The sequence below is a fragment of the Carica papaya genome, chromosome 6 (genome assembly GCF_054855325.1).
Source record: "Carica papaya isolate Zhongbai chromosome 6, ASM5485532v1, whole genome shotgun sequence".
Classification (NCBI taxonomy): domain Eukaryota; kingdom Viridiplantae; phylum Streptophyta; class Magnoliopsida; order Brassicales; family Caricaceae; genus Carica; species Carica papaya.
This window is the reverse complement of record NC_142314.1, coordinates 20,042,598-20,066,881: the sequence shown is the minus strand read 5'-3', so window position 1 is coordinate 20,066,881 and position 24,284 is coordinate 20,042,598.

Here is a 24,284-nt window from a genome sequence, read left to right as displayed (position 1 = left end):
ACGAACTTGAAACTCATTAAGAATTTAGTAAGTTCACTTTTAATGAATCTCCTGATTTTAGGATTTTAAATGATGGACTGTTTCGGTTCTGAAATTGAATTTGGGTCCCTGTTGTTGTAAGGGCAGATGTTATCAAGACCACCCACACTTCCAAGCTATCCATCCATTCTAAAAGAATAAAAATGTATGAGAACTTGAAACAGTAGTATTAGTGGCCAACAATGAAGAGGGATATAGTTTACTACGTCTCTCGATGCCTCACTTATCAGCGGATAAAGGCAGAATCAGAGACTTGGTGGCTTGTTACAAGGTCTTCCGATTCCTGAATGAAAATGAGAGCATGTAACTATGAATTTTGTTATAGGATTACCCAGAACCTGTTTTGGTCAAAATGCTATCTGGGTCATCATGGACAAACTAACCAAGACTGCCCATTTTCTACCCATCAAAACCACTAACTCCACCAGCAAGTTAGCCCGCCTATATGTTGATGAGATTGTCTGACTTCATAGTGTTCCCTCATCCATTGTGTCCGATCGCGATCCCTAGTTTACCTCCCACTTCTGAAACAGCTTCTAGGAAGCTTTAGGGTCTAGGTTGTATTTCAATATTGTTTATCATCCCCAAACAGATGGTCAGTTAGAACATACAATCCAAACATTGGAAGATATGTTGTGTGCTTGTGCTATTGACTTTGCTGATAACTGGTATGAGTATCTTTCCCTTTGTGAATTTGTTTACAATAATAATTATCATTCCAACATAGGTATGGCCCCATATGAAGCACTGTATGGAAGGCCTTGCCGTTCTCCTACTTATTGGAGTGAAGTCGAAAACTAATGCCATTTAGGACTAAACTTTGTTCAAGAGACCATTGAGAAGGTCGCGATCATTTGCAAGAACTTAGCCAATGCCCAAAACAATCAGAAGAGTTACACCGACAATCGTAGGTGACCCTTGGAGTTTGCCGTGGGAGATCAGGTCTTCCTCAAAGTTTTTCCCTATATGGGAAAGATGTAGTTCAAGAAGAGAGGGAAGTTGAGGCCTTGTTATATGGGACTTTTTTAGATCACTGAGTGCATTGGACCCGTGGCATATCGCTTCGCTCTATCTCAAGAATTTACTGGTCTATATGATGCTTTACATGTCTCAATGCTTAAGAGGTACCACCTTGATCCTTTTCATGTTATTTCTCGTGCTGAGGTGAAGGTATAAGCCGACATGACTTATGAGGAAGTTCTCGTGGAGATTTTTGTGTGGACCAATAAGGTCTTACATAACAAGACAATTCCCATGGTGAAGGTACGATGGCTGAATCTTACCCCGGAAGAAGCCACGTGGAAGTTGGAGAGCAAGATGAGAGAGAAGTATCCAGGCTTATTTGAGACAAATTTAGCATCTTGTTGTGTGAAGGTAGGCCATCGGTGCATTTTTTTGCACGCAGGCGAGCCGTCTGCGCGTTACCTCTCGCGTGGATAAGCGGCGCACACTGTGTGTACACCGTCTGTGCAACAGGCCTGCGTGAATAAGCCCTGCGCGCCTGGGGCATACGCGCGTAGGATAGCCCCTACGCGGACGGTAGGAGGCCTATACACCTACAAGCTATCCTGCAGACCGCTGGCCGAGGCACTACTAACTCAGGCAATGCGTTTTCGTTGCCTCAAGTGATGCACCATCATCGCCAGTAGAGGAGACCCTCCTCTATTTTTTGTGCCAAACATATTTTTTTCCTCTTTATTCACCGAATCTTTCCACTTGGCGTGAATATGACAGTTTCAAAATTCTATAAATTGATCTTTCCCCTTCCATTCTTCCCCACACTTCTATTCTTTCATTTTCAAGATTTAGAGGGAGAGAGAGATATAGTAGTCTAGTTAGAGAAGAACGAAAAGAAAGGAGAATGGTGAAGGAGAAAACATCAAGATTTTAGTAAAGAATCTAGTATTTCTTTTGACATCTTAAAGAGTATTTTTAGATAAACTAATATTATTAAATATGATGATTGTGATTTTACCTGTTCTGTATGCCCTTGTGTTCATAGCTCAGATAAGTCAATTTTTTTTTATTTTCAAGCATGTTATGTGAATTATAGACACTTGATGAATTGCATGTAATAAATATAATATGTAATTAGTAAAAAAAAATAAAGAGTACAAAAAGAAAAAGAAAAGAGAAATGTGGAATGAAGCATGATTGGTCTGAAGTATATCTGTATTGACATGCATATTGCATCAAGTGTCTCATTAGGCTTTTTATCTCTGAGGGGTATCTATTCTCCTTGCCCTTTGGGGTATCTATTTTCTCCTCCCATATTTGGTCTGAAAAGATGTAAGAGGACCGCTCCCAATGGATGACAGCGTACCCTCTGACGAGAGTGATAAGGCAAATATCTATAGGAGTCACCTGTGGTTAAGTAATATCGTGACTATAGATATCTGTTAGGACCATTATGATTGATACAGTCGTAGTCGTAGATCGTGCCATGGTTTGGCCAACCAGAAATGGGACTAAACAAATTGTTGTATCTGTATATGATCTGGTTATTCCACTTGGGTAGTTGAAAATCTATATCTACCTTTAGAGATGGAAGTTGTAACGGCTTCGTGAAGAATGATACGAAAATTTGAGTATTTTATGATTTATTTGATTTTTTATATTATCTGGCATGATGTATGTTTGATTTGTTCATATTAATGTACTGTGTTCTTGATAAATAAATTATTTTTATAATGTAAGATCGGTCTATGAGGAGGCCAAATAGTAAACTTATAAGTTAAAATAATTCACCTTTAAAATCTTGCGATGTTAATTTAATATTGTTTTCCTTACTGAGCATATGGAACTTACTCTTTCCATCCCCCCTAGATGAGGAACAAAATGAAGAACCGCAGCCTGACCTACCCTTGGAAGTCTGTGAGGATCCCGTAGATCCACAAAATTTGAGTGCATGATTATTTTTTCACTCTAACGAGTCCAATAGTATAGTGAAAGAAGTGGCATTCTTTTATGTTTTGTTTCTTTTGTAGCCACTTCAGACCTCAGTTATATGTATGTAATTGGAACTCATATATATATATCTATAAGAGATTTGTAATAAGTTTGTTCTGCTACATAAATTTTATCATGTGCTCATTATTCTGAATCTGTATCTGACATCCATTTTCCTTAATTAGCATCTGGGATGTCACACCAACAAAGCGAATTCTTTCTGAATCAAGGCATTGGCGACTACATTACCCTTACCGAGGTGGTAAAGGATCTTGCAATCATAGTTTTTCAGGAGGTCCATCCAACGCGTCTTCCTCATGTTCAGTTCTCTTCGAGATAACAAATATTTCAAGCTTTATGATCGGTATAAATCTCAAACATTTGACCATATAGAAAGTGGCGCCATATCTTTAGGGCAAAGATAATGGTAGTAATTCCAGGTCGTGTGTGGGTGTTCATGAGGTTTTAGCTTTTTGGAGCCATAAGTGACTACCCGACCATGTTGCATGAGAACACATCCCAAACCCCATGGGAGATGCATCACAGAAAACTTGAAATCGTTCAGTACCATCAGGAAGGATCAATATCAGAGTAGAAGTGAGGCGATGCTTCAGTTTAACAAAGCTATTTTCACATTCTTCATCCAAAACAAAAACTACACCCTTATTGGTAGGGGGGGCCAAAAGAGTTACAATCTTGGAGAACCCATCAACGAATCGCTAGTAGTAGTTGGCCAAACCCAAAAAACTGGATACCTCAGCGACATTGGCTGGTCGGGTCCAATTAATTACAGCTTCGACTTTAGAAGGATCAATAGTGACTCCTTCGCCCGAAATCACATGACCGAGGAAAGAGACTTAGTCTAATTAAAATGAACACTTATTGAGTTTTGCTTACAAGTGATTCCGACGAAGGGTCTCCAATACATGAAACAGATAGTCTACATGTTCTTCACTTTTCTTCAAGTACACTAGGATGTTGGTTCTACTGTGTGATTATGGATGATTTTAACGAAAATGAATGTTGATTTTATTGCATGATTGTGGCATGATTTTGAAGGTGTGATGAGTTATTAATTATGATAATTAATTTAATTATATATGCATCGTGTAAAGGCTTAGTTTGTTAATTCATGGACGAAGTTGAAATGTAATTGATTCAAGAAGAGATTACATGAAATTGTTGACATGACATGAATGGATACATGAAACATGAATTAATTCGTTAGACTATTTTATCTACTTCTGTTGTCCCCACCCTGTTTGAAAAGATGTGAGATGACCCACTCCCTATAGATGATGGCGTGAAAATGCGTAGAATTTCTTAAGACAACTGTGGTGAAGTAAGACTGTGGTCATAGTCTTTAGACTACAGTGATTGGCACAGTAATGATCATAGATCATGTTATGGTGTGGCGAGTAGTAAGTTAGGTATGGTGTGGCGAGCCACAAATTAGCTATGGTGTAGTGAGCTGCAAATCTACTGTGGTTGAGCAAGCCATAAGTTGTTGTTAGTGTCACCACAGTGGTAGTTGGGAGTCCGTATTAGCCAATAGATAAAAAGTCGTAACGAGCTTTGATGCATTATCTTCACATCATTTTATTTTCTTACATCAATTGATCGTTGAAAAATGGTAAGCAGAAAAAGGTATTTCTTAAATGCAATTTTATAAAATTTCTTAATTATGTCAATTTAATACTGTATGCCTTACTAAGTTTCGTAGAACTCACCCTTTCTATGTTGGGCTGTCCCAAATGACATCAAAGAGGACGTTTGCGATGAGTTGTCCGAGTTACCCCTCAAAGCATTCTTGGATCCATGATCATTAACGAGTGCATGTCTTGTTTCATACTCTAATGAGTCTATTTACATAATGAAAGAAGCGGCCCTCTTTTGTATTCGGTCACCACTTCTTGCGTCAATTGTTTATGTAATTGGAAACTGATATATTTTGTAAGGAATTTTGTTAAATACAAAAATTTATGCTGTATATACATATTTTATCTAATACATTCGTATTCTGTATTAGTATCTGGCACCCTTATACTATAATTAGTATTGAGGATGTCACAACAGTGGGCATACATGTAAAATAATCATAGATGTACGTCACCAAGGTAACCCTACAATCATATTGTATCATTACTCTCGTTAAAGGTCACGCTGTCATTCATAGGGAGCGGTCCTCTCATGTCTTTTCAGAGCAGATGGGGGGAGAAATAGAACCCCTCAGAGATAAAAACCCTAACATATCATATTAATTTAAATACCATGCATGCAATGTCAATATTCATTTCACATGTTTGTCAAATAACATAATGCTTCTTGCGTCATCACATATCATGCCATCATGTTCATTTTGAACATTATTATTGTCACATAAAAATGACTCATCCCTCTCCAAGACTTAAATGCCATAGCCAAAGTAGGAAACAATTAAATCCTACTAACCTATGTATTCCATGACTATCTACAATGCAAAAGCAATTAAACCAAACTCTCACTTGACTTTTAGAAAGAAAAAAAAACATATATTAGGAACCATTATTCCAATCATGTCCTTCTAAGGTAATTAAGGGTCGATACCCTAATTTCACTTACACATTCTTATTATAAATTTTATAAATATGTAGCAGCAAATGAAAAATTAACTTAATTAAATATTTTATACTATAACTGTTATTCTGTGCACATACGTAATACTATTGACACGCATAGTACATATACATGTACTCACAAAAAAGTAAAAGAATATGTTATTTACACATTTTTACTAATTTATTTAATTTTCTTGTTTATTTTGATAAAGATTTTTTGTGATTATAGAAGAGCAATAATACACCTTTGTAATAACTATATATAGAATTTCGGCACATACGTGCCATTATTGAAACTTTTTTATTGCATAATATATTTGCATTTTGATTCATGTTGTTTTTGATTTTTTGTGTTGTTGCCTAAGATTGTTGGATGCTCTTTTATTTCTTATCATGCTCGTTCATCTGTTCTTTTCTTTTGTTGTTTCGTCGTTTCTTGATGAATTTTTGTTGGATATTCTAAATATTCTAATCTTACTCGTGTAAATTAAGGCAATCAGTAAAATTAATCCACAAATTCCCATTTATAATTCTAAACCAATCAATTTGTAAATCAATACCAATGCAAATAAATATTAGATTTACATGGAAAACCCTCGAGTGCAGAGGAAAAAATAGCGAGCCAAACTGCAAGTAAAATCCACTATCACAAAAATCATGTACACAATATTTTGGAGAAAATATATAAATTCTTCCCTAACCAAACTCAATTCCTCTTGAACGATTACACCAACGAATTATAGAATAATCCTCCAAAAGTTTATTCAAAAATACCAAAGAAAAGTACCAAAATTTGTCAACAATTTTCTCTATCTCGATTTTTATGTATGTAACCAAACAAGCCTTTCTTTTTATGCTTTCCTCAGTACCCATGCATAGAGAGGAACCAAATTTGAACCTGTTTTGCTTTTTTTTTCCTTTTTTTGAAAACAAAGCCTTTCTCCCCTTTTCGATCTGCATGAGCGAGAGTGAGAGAAAACCAATTTTTCATGCTAATTTTTAATTTCTGTGAGAGAGTGTGAAATGAAAAACTGAATGCCACTTTTTTTTTCCAATTTCTTAATATATATATACACATATATGGGAGAGAGAAAACTGTTTCCCCCTAAATCTGACAGCTTTTCCTCTTTTTGTTTTCCTTTTTTAGCTTTCTTTATTAATTTCCATGTGGGCTAGATAAAACCCAACAATCTCCCCCACCAACACATGGGAAGGCATCCTCACATCCATTGCTCAACTGTTACTTAGTCCCACTATCTTTGTGTAAGAGTGATACTTTTCACGAGTCACAACCTTGGTCAACATATCAACTTGATCATTGTTAATTTAAAAAAAAAAACGCATCTTTTTTTGCATTGCATTCATCAACTGAACATCTCCTTTATAATTATGTATTTCTTGGAAACTCTCTAGCTCCCCCTCTTTAGTACCTTTCACATACTCAGAACTGGATATCTGTTAGAAGAATGATGTGTTTTAGTTGACCTTTTAACCTAAGATTTTTCTACTATCTGAGGTACAAGAGGTTATCCCCCCTGCTCAACATCATCTGGGGCTAACACATCATCAATTCCATGTTCATCATGGAACTCTGCTTCATTTGTGGCATCTTTGATTAAAGAAGAAACTAGTGCAGGAAGTGGAATATCTTCACCTCTTGTAGTCTTCTCTGACATCTCAAAATCTAACACAATCTTTTGTTCGTCGAAGATTACATCTCTAGACCTGATGACTTTCTTCTTCACTGGATCCCACAATCTATACCCAAACTCTGCATCTTCATAACCTAGAAGAATACACAGAACAATCCTGTCATCAGGCTTATGTCTCTACTCCTTAAGTACATGCACAAATTCATTTCACCCATATTCCTTCGAGTGAGAATAAGTGACATCCTTCTTAGACCTTACTCTCTGAGGAATCTCAAAATTTAAAGAAGCTAACAGAGATCGATTCATTAAGTAGCATTTTGGTAAATTGGCTATTTTTAATGTATATCTTACCTTCTCTAGGGGGTTCTATTGTTCTTTCAATAACACCATTATACTGAGGAGTACCTAGAACAGTAATTCATGTTGTAAATAGTAATTCTCAAAATCTTTTAAAATGTATTCACCACTATTATCACTATGAAGACACTTCAAGTATATTTCTTTTCTCTTTTTACCATAGCATGAAACTGCTTGAAGTATTGTAGAACCTAATCTTTTCTTTTCAAAATAAACACTCAAACCTTTTATGAAGCATCACAATAAAAGTAACAAAATATCTACTACCTCTTACAGTTTTCGCATCAATAAGACAACATACATTAGGGTAAATCAAATCAAGAACATTATTTTTTCTTTCAGATGAACTACTAAAAGAAATTCTATGTTGTTTACAGTACAAGAAATTATCACAAGGTTACACTCATACATTTGGCAAATGAAATGAAAGACTTATTTTCCAAAATCTGCAACCCTTTCTCACTCATATGAGCCAGCCTCTTATGCCACAAGCTTGCGAAACATCATCTTTAGCTGCATCCAATGCACCTATAATTTGATTCACTTGAGTCTTGTAGAGTGTGTAACACAGACTACCCCTAGCAAGCACAATTGAACCTTTAGTGACTTTCCATTTTCTACCACCAAAGGAGTTTTAATAACCATCCAAATCCAATGCATGAGTAGAAATTAGATTCAGACACAAATTTGGCATGTGTCGTACATTTTTCAAACTGAACATGCAACCAACATCTATATGCACACAAATATCACACACACCCATAATATCTGCATAGTTGGTATGAGCAATCTTCACTTTATTAAAATTTTTTACTTTGTATATAGTAAAGACATCTCTCTTGCGTATAGCATGATAGGATGCTATGAATCAATAACCCACTCAGTATCAAAATTAGTGACATGACTATGATCCTTAGCAAATGAAAGTACAACCAGTTCTTCACTATCTTAGCCACAGTTGTAGCGCTTTTATGATCATCTATATTTTTATGATTTTTCTCACTATTCTGTTCCTTTTTCCAAACCTTACAGTTTCTTTTCATATGCCCCTCTTTGTTGCATGATAACAACTAAATTTTCCTTTATTGTGTCCTTTAGAATCTCTACTTTTACTTCTACCTTTATTCTCTATGACAAGGACTTGTAAGGTATTAATGCCCATATATTTTCTTCTAGTATATTCATTGTACAGACTATCTATTACCATATATAAAGATAAAATACAGCTTGGAGCATAATTGCTAAGAGACACCACCAAGATCTCCCAACCGTCTGGTAAGGAACTTAAGAGCAAAAAGGCCTGTAATTAATCATTTAGAGCTATTTTCGTTATATTCCACTCATTTACCAACTCTTGAAATTTACTCAAGTGTTCTGCAATTAATTTTCCATCTCTCAACTTTATATTAACAAGCTTTCTAATGACAAAAATTCTATTATGAGCATTTTTTCTCCTATACATATTTTCTAATTTATTCCACAAAACTTGTGCATTCACTTCTTTGTTTATATAATGATATACACTATTATCCACCCACTGTTAGATCGTTGCTACAGTTTTTCTATGCATTTTTTTCAATCATCATCTAATTTTTCCATTGGCTTAGCAATTCTTAACTTAATAGGGTCATATAAATCCTTAGAATAAAGAAGATACTTAATCTTTAACTTTCAAATTGAATACTTTGAAAAAGAGAATTTTCTTATTGTACCAGCAAATTCCTCCATCGTAATTCAAACAATTAATCTCATACCACAAATCAGCCAAGAAACCAATCAACCTTTCTTTGATATCACTTGTTGGGTCTTCCAAATATTCTAATCTTACTTGTGTAAATTAAGGCAATCACCAAAATTAATCCATAAATTCAAATTTATAATTCTAAACTATTCAATCTATAAATCAATACCAATGCAAACAAAGAACCAATCACAAAAATAACGAGACACAAGATTTACATAGAAAACACTCCAGTGTAGTGGGAAAAATCACAGGTCAAACTCCAAGTCAAATCCACTATCACAAAAGTCAAGTACATAATATTTTAGAGAAAATACATAAATATTTCCCTAACTAAACTCAATTCCTCTTGAATGATCACAACAACAAATTAGAGAACAATCCTCTAAAAATTTATTCTAAAATACCAAAAACAATTACCAAACTTCGTCAACAATTTTTTCTATCTCAATTTTTGTGCATGTAATCGAACAAGCGATTTCTTTTTTTGATTTCCTTGGTGCCCATGTGCAGAGAGGAGCAAATTTTGAACCTGTTTTTCTTTCCTTTTCCTTTTTCTAAAAATAAAGCCTCTCTTTACTTCTCGTTCTACGTGTGTGAGAGTGAGAGAGGATAAATTTTGATGCTATGTTTTTTTTCCAGATTTCCATGAGAGAGTGTGAGAGGAAAAACTAAATGCTACTTTTTCTTTTCTAATTTCTGCATATATATGTATAGATACATACATAGGAGAGTGAAAACCGTTTTCCCCCCAAATATTGCAGCATTTCCTTTTTTTCTCTTTCTTTATTAATTTCCACATGGGCTGGACAAAACCCAACATTGTTCCATTTTGTTTTTCTTTATGTTTCTATTTGGCATTGTATGCTGTTACTATTTTTTATTTTATCTTCTATGTGACTTTCCCTTGGTATGTGACATAGGACATGTATCTCCTTGATATTTATGTAATGTCTTTTAGCAGATCTTTAATTTATTTCTTAACTTTCAAAAAAAAAATGTGAATCTCCTTCATATTTATGTACATATATACGTGATATTATTGGCATGTTACTTATGTTTGAACTTCATAAAATAGTGAAGTAATATATTATTTATATTTCAATATAAAAATATGTTAATTCATCAACATTCTTGTTTATCTTGTTGGATTGTTTATGTATTTGGTGCAAATTGCACTAGATACAATAAATGATTGTTGCTTATGAGTGTGATTCAGTAATTATTTTAGAGAGTATATTAAAATAATAATAATTCTACTATTATTGTAAAGGATAACTCCATGACTTCACATATGGCACTCATTTCTACACTAGTCGAGTATGTAATCTCCACATTCTTGAAAAAGATGCATATAATTTACTGATGCTCGTTCCTTAGCACCTCAAACTAATATTAATTGGTGTGTTTTAGGAATCATCCTAGTGAGACTCCAATTAAAATTTTCTTAAAATATCTTGTATTTTAAAATTCTTTACACTTAAAATCTCTATTCAAAAAAATATATTGTATCAATATTCTTTTACCAAATTACCTTTTCTAAAAAAGAGTGATAATTTGTTTTCCACGAAAAATAAAGTTTCAAAGGAATTCATAAGTAAAAAATAAAAAATTGAGCTATCAACATTGAGTTATGTAATTTACATAAAAGGTAAGTAAGAAAAAAAAAACTACTTTTGGCCTTTAATTTGTTTCTCTTCTTATTGATGCTCTTATCATCTTTCATAATTTATTTTACTTTTTTGAGTTACAACATGTTTGCAAACTTAAAAACTCAATTGACATCATTAATACTAATGTAAGTTTATGTCATTCATCAAAATCAATCATCTTAATTCGATAGTTCCTCTTTTTTTTATGGATGACAAAACTTAATTTTCAAATGACATATATATAACATGTAAAGGAGCATTAAAGAGAAATTGGAAGCTTCTCCTCTTACTATGTGCTCCCTATTCTTTTAGTTTTAAAGAATAAGTAAAAAATAAGAACTTTTGTCATATATTCAACGAAGTATCTCAAAAAGCTCATAAAAACTACTCACTACCACTTTCCATATTTAACCAATAATATGAGAATAGTATTTCTAGTGAAAGGGAAGATTCATTCACTTTTTGTTACAAAGATTTTGTCTCAAAAATTTTTCTCTCCTAAAGAGTCGTCGCTACTATGGATTGATCCCCCCCTTTTTCTTCCCTTTAATCAAAAAGTTATATTGGATTAAAAAAGAAATCTTTTTCCCTATTTGATGTCTTAAGGATAAATAAATAAGATAAAAAAGACAAAAAAATTTGTTAGCCAAAAAGGGTGTTATCAAAATCATTACCAATCTTCAAAGATTAATGGTAAGTTCAATAGATTGAAAAATCAACAATTATTAAAAATATTCAATAAACATATCACATTGAAGTATCATCAATATTTAAAGATATTCAATAAGTTTATCACATTGAAATATCGTCAATTTTCAATGATATCCAATAAGTATCTCACTTAGATGTGTATATTTTATATGATATATAATGACTAAATATACTCATTTTTTCTTTTTGCATAAAAAATATCAATCATCATTTAAGAAGTATATATCAATTTAGTTAATTTACTATTCACCAACTACTATTTATATCAAGAAAGATTAATCAATTAGCATAAATATTTTTATTTTTCCATTTTATAGATACATTATCTATAAACATATCATCTTTTTAAGTTCATAATTTTCAAGTACTAAATATCAAATATTAAATATTCTTCCTTGTTATATATCACACATGTTATCATAATTGTTTTCAATCTATATTATTAAAAATATAATAATAAAAAATCTTTATAAGTGATTAGTTATGCATGATCCTCAACTTTCTTAAATTTAAAAATAATAATCAAGTATTAGAAAGTTAACATGGAAGTGCGTCAAGAATCTTAGAAAAAAATCAAAATTCATTATTCACCAACTCAAACAAGATTCTTAAAAGTAAAAATTCAAAAACTTAACATCTTTTCATATGATCCATATTCCAAAATATCATTTCAGCTTCTATTTATTAATTGCATCATATGTAATATGAGTGATTAGAATATCTTATGTAATTTGCGGAATCACACTTCCAACATATTATAGGATGTGGTTTAAATGATTACATTTCTCAACACATCATATGTCTCGACATGATAAGAGAATTTTCATCATATAGCTTGATGTAATTCAAAAGATCACATATCTTAATACATTACAAAAACTTTTAGCATATAACCTTATGTGATTGAAAAAATCTCTTCTCTCAACAATTAAAATATCATGTATATTGATCTTTATGAATAATATGTTATCTACTTTTTCTCTTGGAAATCCTTTTGTTAAGAATAATATACAAAGATGTTTAACCAATCTCAAGGACCACTTTAAACTATATAAGGTTTCAATGAGTTCTAGACAAGATTTGGAACACGTTGATAAAGATCAAGGTGGCACAAATCATCATAGGCCACATGGATGCTCAAAGAAACATAAAAGCTAATGACCACATGAGGGATCATGGCTGCATAAGCTTAAGAGTTCATGGCCACAAAGAAAATCATGGCTACGTGTGATGTTCCAATGCTAAATAAGGGCACCAATGTGTGATAGAGCAAACATAATATAAGTATTTACATTGCAGCGGAACTACACATCCCATACAAAGTTTATAAAAGACTATATATTGAGGCCCAATAGGCTATCTACATTTCAAATTACAAAATAAGAGATAACCTAGTTACAAAATACTAGCCTTAAGTCTAAAATAAAATACGAAGTATGCTCCAAACTACACTTCCCAAAAGGAATCTAAACAGGGCTCTATAGTGTTTTCCCCTAAATCTGAAGATGAGGGAGGGGTTGAATTTGGGTGAGTTCTAATACTTAGTAAGATAGAATAAAATAATACAACACATATACGTTTCAAAATCTTCATTGAGGAAAACTTGAAAAACAGGAGTTCCCAATTTAATTAACATATCTAATAAAATGCCATGGTTAAATCCCATAACCAATATTCATATCCAACTCAAATGTTCATCTCATACAAATTGTTACAAGGATGCTCAATGGGTTTACACAACTCACGCACCCAAGACCAAACTCATTTTCTGACATAGTTTTAATGACCAGTTATTATCTTAATTTAAATTACATTGATTGCAAAACTATGCACACAGCCACTTATACTTATTTCCAAATAGGGTAAACGGGATACCAACTAGTCATGGGTGGGTGCACAAATGCTTACAAACATACAATTACAGATAACAAATACAAATGTAATTCTCTCACGTCTCTCCATGTCGCCATCATTCATGCCCTTTTGCCTCAAAACATGAATAAATCACACAGAATCCCTAGGGACAACTTAATTACATGTCCCATTAAGGAATCAAAAACCAACACCCATAACATAGTGACTCTTGAACAAATAAGCAAACCAAATATCCCTCGAAGCAAATACGGTGAATCGGATTTAAACTAAATTATGTGTTTATTTAAATTTTTTACTTTCATTTTATTTGGTTAAATTCTTAGACTTCATTATCTTTTCCTAAATTCATATATTTTATTATAATTCTAGAAAATTAAAATCTTAATTTTTCTCAATATTTTAGTTTATCTTATAACTTGTGAATTTCTTTATTTTTATATTTAAATCTAAATATTACTAAGAGAATTTAACTATTTATTAAGTGATTTAGTTTTTATTTTTCCATTTTAATTTAAACAATTCATCCTTACTAATTAACCCATTTTATCTCAAATAATTTCCATAATCCCAAATTTTACAAATTTCCTTTTTCTTTTGTTACTCAGCCCGTGCCTGAGCAGCATTTCCAAACTGTTCTAGGTGCCCGGACGTTCCACGCATGCCCGCAAGTTGCAGGACAGCACACACGCAGCAGCAGCTGCACCTTGGCGCCGCATGCTTTTGGCAGAACCATTCGGTTCAATTCCTTGGAAATATTTTCTCCTTTTTTTATTTTCCAAGCATCAATCACCAACACCCATTCATTTTATTCATCCATGCATCAAAAATATCATCTTGATTTGTTAAAATCACATTTCATGAGACACACACACATTAGCTTAACACATGCAGCATCACTAAATTTATTCAAGCAGTTTAATCATCAAATGTATTTAAAAATCTCATTTCATGCATCAACAAGATTTATACCCATTTTACTCGTTAAATGCATGAGACAGAAGCTAAATTGCACGAAGAAAACATTGGAAATTCAAGAATTCTTCTTTGCAACTCACAGTAGCTGTGCTTGCATAGCATAGTGATGATTTTGAGTTTAAAAGTTGTTTTACTTTTGGAAATAAAATCCTAACACATTATCTTAGTGATTATCTACAAAGTTTTAGAAGGAAACATGAAACAGAAGTGGAATTGGATGATGAACAGATGCTTACTGCTACAATTTGAGAGCTGGATTTTTGTGTACAAGTAATCATAACACATTAAAGGCAAAACAATTCAGACAGGAGAACAAACCACTTACCTCGACAAGAAGAAATTTCCCCCCTCTGTTACGCACACAGAACGTATACTCTATTCTTGTGCATCACACTCTCTCTCTCTATCTACTATTTTCTACTCTCAACCTCCCCTCTCACTCACTTATTTAACTGGAGTTTTGGGTTTGAAGAAGATGAAGATGAAGGTGTGAAGAGAAGGAAGCTTTTAGCTAAATTTAGTCCATCATCCGACCATCCAAACGCATGTACGGCATCACAGTGTCGGTACTTTCGGTGGCCGACCAAGGTTGGCTTGGAAGGCCGATTTTTTTCTTGCACCTGGCCGGTCCTCACAACAGCCCACCATGTGGCTCAGTTATGGCCACAATTTTGGTGTTAGTGGGTGTTTGGTTTATGTTTATATTATACATATATAATTACATATATATCACATACACACATCTATATATTTATTCCTATGTTTATATATTTATACATATATATTTATTGATTTATAATACATATGTTTACTTAGACAGACCTACATCTATAAAAACTAAATGAATTTATACATATGTTTATTTATTCATGCCCACGTCTATAAAAATTTAGTTCAGTTCACATATATAAATTAATACTTTATTTAATTATTATTTAATTCATTTAAAATAGTAACAATTTAGTAAATAGAATTATAATTTCTTTCAAAGCATCATCATTGAAAATATTTATTTCATTAAAATTTTATAGGTTAGTTTTTTTCCACTTCCAAAAAATTATAATTAAATTGTTAGTCCATTTTAATTTCTCTTTATTTAAATTAAAGAATGTATTTACCAGTGAACAAATCATACGACTAAAAGATTTTATTAGATAAAGGTATGCGGTAGCACATAGCTGACTGTTACATTATGTGACCTTAAAAGGTCTTGACCATATTAAGGGAGAGCAAGACACAACATGATAATGCCAAAAAATGACATCATTACTACCCATTTTAGGGTTGTTAAACTTGATGGTATGATATCTAATCCGAACTATTTTCTATCTTTTGTTGCAGGATATGATATAAGAATGAAACGAGGAAAAACCACATGAGAAGAGAAAGAGTTCATGAAAAGAGTCGTTAGCCCAGAAACAAGCCTTGGGTAAGGCTTTGGTCTAGCAGATTGACAACTTAGCTTTAGGCAAGGTTAAGAGTCGCACACATCAGCAAATTTAAATAAAATGTGCATTTTTAAATATGAAAAAAGATATAATTCCAGCCATGGTCTGGGACAAAAATCAAAAGAAAAATATTATGGAAAGCTTAGGATAAACCAAAAATTAAGAAAAAGGATCCTAATAAAAAAAAGAAAAAAACCTTAGCCTCCTTTCTATAAAGATGGCAACTATCAAGCAGGTTGATCATAATTCTTCTTCCCAACACTGCACAAAGCTTCAACGAGAAATTCCACACTCTCTTTTCTTTTTCTTTATTCTCTCTGATCATTTAAAAAAACTCTTTTGTATTGAAATCCACCATGAGTGGCTAGTTTATTTCTTTTTCCTAATTGATAGTCAAGTAAACTCCAATAATGTATTTGTGATATCTAATCGAATTAATGTGAGTTTTGTTTTAGATCTAGTATTTATTTACATCCTGCACCCATATATATATTTGTTGTTTTGAATCCATTTGAACATGACTCGTCATACGAGAACAGAAACCGAAAACAACTAGCTGAACTTCTCAAATATGTAATTATTTGAGTGGTTATGGCACGTAGTAGCGATCAGTGCCACACTGAAGAGGTAAGTCATCTAGTTGACCAGTTCACGCAGATAAATCTGACAACTTGAATTAAGTCTTTCTAGCTCTCAAGGCGATTGACAAAATAAATCTTGTGGATGTTCCTCGGACTGCTTAGAAGCGACGAACAAACTAACGAACTTTTCTTAGTTGGTTTAAAAATAAAGAAGGATTGGTTATTGGAACATTTCCAACAAATATAACTGATTTGTCATTTTTTAGTAAAACGAATCCTTACATCTATGATCGACTATGTTACTAGAGCTAGCTATTTCTTCGACTAAGAATCCTTCTTATAATTGATTTTGTTTTTATCTTTCAACTAAGAGTTCAGTTTATATTACTTTGCATATTTCCTATTTCATATTTTGCATTGATGTTAAATCTATGAAAACTCTCTCTTTGTTTGCATTTTATTCATTGGTTAATGAAGAAAATTAGTTTCTAATTTATTGTGGATTCGACCCTTCTTACTACTAGTACAATATTATTTTAATCGTTAATTAGAAATCTATTTTTAGTGGATCCGACACCCATTAAATTTTGGTGCCATTGCTGGGGAATTGAGATTAACTAATTACTTTTCCTTTTTTATGTCCAGGACCAATCGTGATGGATAACATCTTTATAATTTGGAGACTGAGAAAACTGTTAAAAGTCTAAGAAAACAGACCAGACAAAGAAGGTAGACACATCAAGACAACACTTCATCCGCTGCAACCAAAACATAAAACATGGAACAAGAACGCACAATAAGGAAATTGGCAGCCCCACCCATAAACCAACAACTCCTCTGCATCACCTGCCTAGACTTGGTTGTTCCTTTTGAGCTAAAATCTGGTTTAATCCATCTACGACCCAAGTTTTGAGGTATGAAAAATGAGAACCCACACAAACATCTCGAGGAATTCCATGTTGTATGGTCCAGAATGAAACCCCAAGGTGTACTTGAAGAATAAACCAAGCTGTGAGTTTTCTCATTCTCCTTGGATGAAGCGGCTAGAGAGTGGTTGTTTTACCTATCTCTTGAATCAATCACGACTGGCAGAGATAGTAAAAGCCTTTCTACATCGTTTCTTCCCTGCTTCTAGAGCTATAGGGATAAAGAGGGAGATATGTGGGATCAAGCAAAGAGATTCAAAAAGTCTCCACGATTATTGGGAAAGATTCAAGCGGTTGTGCACAAGTTGCTTACAACATGATATCTCAGAACAATCCTTCATTCACTATCTTTATGAAGGACTATTTGCCACAGAAAGAAGAATGTTAGATGCAGCAAATGGTGGTGCTATAGTGAATAAAACACCTCGAGAAATTAGAGAATTGATAGCGATCATGGCTGCCACTTTGCAGTAGTTTAGGAACATGTGAAACACCCCAAAAAGGGTGAATGAGGTAAATATCTTTTCTCTTGAATCTCAAATTTCATAACTAACTATTTCTGTGCGAAATATGGTTGCAGGTAATACACAACAAGTTAGAGTTTGTGGAATTTATGTGTAATCTTGACATCCTATGGACATGCGTCCGACACTTTAAGAAGATGACCAACAGTCTGTCTATGCCATAGGAGAATTTCTCGGTCAAACACAAAGGAGATATGACCAATTTTCCAACACTTACAACCCAAGATGGAGGGATCATCCTAACTTTGGCTATGGAGCAAAGCAACAAAATTTCCAACAATATCAGCCAAGACCACCTCCACAATAACAACCAGCACCTCCAAAATAAGGTATGGTCTCTTGAAGAAATTGTTAAATCATTTATTACTAGCACTCAACAATTTCAACAGGAGACAAGAGCAACCAATCAAAATTTGGAGACCTATGTGAGCCAATTAGCAGCATCTATGAGTAGGCTATAATCCCAAGGCAAATTACAATCTCAAAATGAGGTAAATCTAAGGCAAAATATAAGTGCTATCACATTGAGAAGTGGTAAGGAACTAATGGAAAAGTCTAGCCTTGGGCAAAGCTTACAGAAAATCACATAACCAAAAGTTGTAGTTGATGCCAAGACATAAAAAAAAATCCACACTCTGACCATATAGCACCATTTAAAATCCCTCCATTTCCATAAAAATTTGCACAATTAAGGAAGGAAAAAAAAGAGAAAGAGATCCTAGAAACTTTCTGCAAGGATAATGTGACATCCCAAATACTAATTAAAACATAAGAGTGTCATATATAGAAATAAATATGAGTACATTTAAGATAATTATATGCAACAAAATAAAATATTACAATTCTTACAAAATAATAATAGAGTTCCAAATCTTATAATAATGAGGCGAAATAAAATTAAACACAACCCTCTATAAAAGTTGGACTCATCAAATTTCGGAACAAAACATGCACTCGTAACGGTTCACAGATCCATGGGATCCTCAAAGCTTCAATAGGTAGGTTAATGATCGGTTCCTCACTATCGTCCTTATCTGGGAGGGGTGGAAAGGGGTGAATTCCACATGCTCAGTAAGGAAAATAGTATTTAAATAACGTCACTAAGATTTTAAAAGTAGTTAAACTTGAAAAGGGTACCTTATTACCATCAAGAATCATATTAGAGGTCCATTTCAATAATTATGAAAATAATTTACTTTATTTAAAGAAAAATATCAATATCAAATCAATCATGCTATAATTAAATAGAGAAAGTCAAATAAATTATGTCATATTTTTGTTTCATTTTATTTTTCGCGTGAAGTCATTCTGACTTTCATCTACTGAGGGCAATACGGATTCGCGACTACTCATGTGGAACGACCAATTCATTTCATATCATATCAGCAATTTACTGCTTGCTAAACCACTAGCATATTTACGGCTTGCCAAACTATGACACGATCTATGACCACGATCGTGCCAACCATAGTGATCCTATATGTAAACTATAATCATGATCGTATGTCACCAAAGGTGACCTCTACAATCATATCACTCACCACTCTTGTCAGAGGGTACACCGTCATCCACATGAAGCGGTCTTCACACATCTTTTCAGACTAGATGGGAGAGAAATAGAACCTCTCATAGATAAAAAGCCCAACGAATCATGTCATTTAAATACCATGCATGCCAATATCAATAACTATTTCTCATGTCCACGATACAACATCATGCTTCATCACTTTATCATGTCATCGTATACACTTTATTTATTTAACTATACGTATAATATAAGCATGCATTAACATGTAACATATACATAAATAATCATAACAATAATTAAGCATGCAACTAACTGGTTTGTTTCCATTTAATTAATGTACAATACTCCTTAGAATGTAAAGATAAATACCAAATTCCTTACCGAAGCTTGAAGTTTTTCCTACATCTTTTCTTATTCTATTCTTTCCTCTACTCTCTCTAGCTCGATCTCTGTCTCTCTAGAATTTCTTTAGTGATGGAAGCATGAAGTTGGAGTTGTAAAGAAATGGTGGAAAAAGGGTCCCTATTTATAAAAAATGGGGACCATTAGATTTTTGCCAAGTGGTAAATCCTATGAGGGGAGAGATAGGGGAAAAATTGAACTGACGTGACGCGATGACTAACAGACATGACTAAGGGATGGTCAAGGTGAGGATGATGATGCAACGGTGGTGGAAAACTAAAGGCACACTGCCCAAAGGACAGCGACACGCCACCTGAACAACGGCGACACACCATCTGAATGGCGGCACACACCTCCCAAGGGGCGGCACATGCTGCTCGAGGGAAACACGTGCTGCCCAAGCCTATCGTACATGCTGGCGCGTGTAAAGGGTGCAAGGAGTCACGTGCCTATATGTGCCCAATATGACGCGCACATATTGTATGCCACGCACCCTGCGTGGACAGGGAAAATTTTTGCATGACCATTTCTGCAGGATTTTTTTGCCATTTACCTCCTCCATTTTTCCTGAAGTGTTTAAAATTAGTAAAATAAAATAAATAACTAATAATTATATAATTAAATAAATAAACAAATATGTTACTTTAAAAAATATAAAAATTATCTTTTAAATCCAATTTCATTCGAAGACTAAAACATAAATTTAAAGAGTTTAATTGCCTTAGGACTAGAATAATTAGAGGTTTTACACAGCGTAAAGATTTTAGGGTGTTACAGATAAGGTAAACATTCCTTTACTTAATGCAATTAAACAAGTACCTCGATATGTCAAGTTTTTAAAGGAGCTATGCACCAATAAGAAAAAGTTGAATTGCAATGAAAGGGTAAGTGTGAGAGAAAATGTTTCAGTTATAATTCAAAGAAAACTACCCTCCAAATGCAAGGAATAAGGTATGTTCACTATTTCTTATAAAATAGGCACTTTAGGCTTAAAGAAAGCCATGTATGATATAGGAGCATCAATAATAGTTATGCCATTGTTTATTTATTCAAAATTGAATGCTGGTCCATTAAACGAGTGTTATAATTCAGCTAGCTAATATATCAGTTGTTTATCCTAAAAGAGTTATAGAGGATGTGCTTGTCAAAGTTGATAATCTCATTTTTCATGTTAATTTTTATGTATTAGATATGGAAGATGATAAATCATGTAATCTCTATGATATTTTGCTAGGAAGATGTTTCCTTAATACGGCCCAAATAAAGATATATGTGTAGGATGATACACTCACTATAGAATTTGATGGAGATTATAAAATTTAATGTTTATGATAACATGAAGTATCCTAGTGATGTGTGTTGTGTATATGGTGTTGATATTATAGATCCTATAAGTAAAAAATATTTTGATTTAAACCATTATGATAAGCTGAACAGTGTGCTTTCTAATGATTTTTATATGGATAGCTTAAAAATTTTAGAAGAGGATCTTGTTGTTAAAGAGAATCCATAAGATATGGTGTTCAAATTGGAGGCACTTAAACCTCAAAAAAGCAATGCATCGTGTGTTGACCTTCCAAATTTTGACAAAAACTTCTACCTTCTATTTTGCAGCCACCAAAACTAGAGTTGAAACTGCCGCTTAAACATTTGAAATATGTGTTTTTGGAAGGATAGGAGACCCTTCTAGTGATAAGTTCTAACAAGCTAAGCAAGCTAGAAGAATACATATTGATTAGAGTGCTTAAAAATTAACAATGTCCAGTCTAGGATGTTAAACAAGGGCTCTAAATGAGGGGTATCCCATTTATTTTTCTCTTTTTTTCTTTTTTTTCAAATTTATTAACATTACTAATTTTAATTATTTATAGCATTTTTTTTGAGTTAACATGAGTTCTATGGTGATTAGAGTACAGGAGTAAGGAATTCAGGTGATGGGAAGCCAACTTTGGAACAACTAAAGAAGCCTTGCCCAAGGCTAGTGTCAAGCTAAAAAAGCATGGCCATATGTTATCAATCGACCTCTTTCGTATATGAGGCACGATCGTTTGATGCAAATACACATGCCTTACCCACAAGGCATGACCGTGCCGTATCATCATGACATTTCTACAAGAGAAGCACGGTCATGTGCATGGGAAGCACGACCATGTGTCATTCCCCACATAAGCCTTGCCCAAGGCTTATATCACCTAGTGCCTGTTTTAACCTTTTAAAACCAAAACCTAAAACCCAAACTAATACCCTTACTCATCACTTTTAGCGGCGCCACCCCCTCTTTCCTTGACGCAATTGCTCACCTAAATCGAGTGCACATCAGTATACCCACGCAACCGATGACCACTAGGGGAGTCTTCTTTCCCTCTCTTTTTCCTTTAATTTTCCTTTCTTTTATACTGTTGTTTCTTATTTATTTATTTATTTATTTTTTGCAATGCATACTACTTATCTTTCATCACACTGAGAACAATGTGGCCATTAAGTTTGGGGGAGTGGTTAGCACTTGCATTAGGTTGTGAATACATGCTACCACACATCCTTAGTCTTGCCTACATCACACATATTTTGCATTTTGCATCTTAGGTAACTAGGTTTTTTTTTTAGCATCTCATTCTTGGTATTTAGACCTTGCCTAATTTTTGCCACACCATACATACAACTTTAACAAGTTTTGCTCTAATTCTCACAACTATCTCTATTATTTTTAGACATCTCATATGGGATATTTCAAAAATTAAATTGCACATATCACCATCTCCTAGGAATTGTAGCTTTTTTGTCATCTTTTCACACCATGTATACTAATATTTAATTGTGTAGTTTAAGCATGACTTGTTTAGGGATTGTCTATTCAAAAATTGAATTTTCTGTCATTTTTGGGTGAATGTCAATACCTATAAAGAACCCTAATAAAACTTGTCTAGATTTATGTGCCTAAATCTATGGTTCATGTCTAGGACTAAAACACAAAAAAAACCTAAGGTTTTGATGAATACAATTGGCTCGTATGTGATGGGTGAGATGGAGCATAAAATACACTCACTACCAAATACATGTTTGGGATGAAAGCGTGAGATGGAGCCTAAAATGCTCTCACAATACTTGAAATTGATACGAACTAAGTAACTGGGTGCACTTATCTCAAATGTTTGTCCTCACGTTAAAATATTAGTGACATTTCAAGCAAAAAGATTAGTCACTAATAGATTTTCTATTTTTAGCATGAACCAATTACATGAAATTCTTATTTTTGGACAAGTTTGGTGGATGTTCTACTGGGTATTGGTTGTTCATCTCAATGAAAGTTTTTGTGTGATAAAATTACAATTTTCTCTCATGTCATATTTGGATATTAGTCAAAGTGGTTATTCATTGGTGTGGTTCCCTAAAACTAATCCTGCAGACTACTAGTTGATGGTTATTTTTACAACTTCATGATTAAGATGTAAAAACTGAATTATGATGGAATGATAGGAAATAGATGGGTTGAAAGTGGAGAGTTGAGATTTTGAGACTTATATTCTATAGTGCTTCAAGGCAAACACAAGATAATTATGGGGGAGTTTGATAGTACTTTAAATCAACATCATTATCACCCACCTTTAGGTTAATAGAGTTGATGGTATGCTATCTAATTCAAGTTACTTTTTATGTTTTATTGCAAGACAGGCTATAAGGACGAAATGAGAAAAAAAAAACATGAAAGAGTAAGAGTTCGTGAAAAATGTCATCAACCCAAAAACAAGTCTTGGGCAGGACTTGGATCTAGCAGACAGTCAACTTAGCTTTGGGTAAGGCTAAGATTTGTGCACAGTAGCAGATTTAAATTAAAATGTGTGCTTTTCAAATATAAAAAAAATATCATTCCAACCAAGATCTGGAGCCCAAAATCAAAGAGAAAATATTCTAAAATGCTTGGGATAAGCCAAAAATCAAGGAAAATGATCCTAATCAATAAAAGAAAAAAAACCCTAGCCCATTTTCTATAAAGATGGTGGCTGCCAAGTAGGTTGATCATCATTCTTCTTCTCGACAACACACAGAGTTTCAGCGGTAGATTCCACACTCTTTTTTCATCTTCTTCCTTTTCTTTGATAAAAAAAATTCTTTTATATTGAAATCCACCGTGAGTTGCTAGTTTATTTCTTTTTCCTAATTGATAGATCTAATCGAATTAATTTGAGTTTTATTTAAGATCTAGTATTTATTTACATCTGGCATCTATATATATTTATTGGTTTGAATCTGTTTGAATAGGGCCTGTCATACGAAAAGAGAAACTCCAAGTAGCTAATTGAACTCCTCAAATTCGTAATTGTTTGAGTAG